Genomic DNA, 371 nt, shown 5'->3' on the forward strand with positions numbered 1-371 from the left:
AATTTTCGAGATATTTAATAAACTTTTAAACAGAACTTTGTGACCATTTTTAGAATCAACACCTGAAAATAGAGGTAGAGTCCAAAACGTCCTAAGAAATAGTTTTCGTGTAAAATTAATAAAACATAATAGATAGTACTAAGCCGTCTTAGTACTAACTATTTTGTTTTAGTTAGGCTAATTAAATTATTTAAAAGAAAAAAAATGTTTCAAAACTGAAAATTTTATACATGCAATTTATATGTATAAAAAAATCTGCACAACTACAACCCATGAGGGGTTTAGGAGGTACTGTTACTAGGCCAACAGTTGCGCAAGAAGGTGATTTGATCAGAATCAAGCTTGACCGATTCATGGAAGAACATGCTCAG

The 371-nt window shown here is 30.5% G+C and overlaps 1 protein-coding gene across 1 annotated transcript in view; it reads right to left on the bottom strand.

Annotated features, from left to right (window-relative positions):
• The window catches only part of LOC136795698 (protein outspread-like), a 263,524-nt gene that overhangs the window by 33,647 nt on the left and 229,506 nt on the right, over window positions 1–371 (bottom strand). The window lies entirely within an intron of this gene.

This window comes from Halyomorpha halys, unplaced genomic scaffold (genome assembly GCF_000696795.3).
Source record: "Halyomorpha halys isolate HHAL.00 unplaced genomic scaffold, Hhal_1.1 Scaffold440.1, whole genome shotgun sequence".
Lineage (NCBI taxonomy): Eukaryota > Metazoa > Arthropoda > Insecta > Hemiptera > Pentatomidae > Halyomorpha > Halyomorpha halys.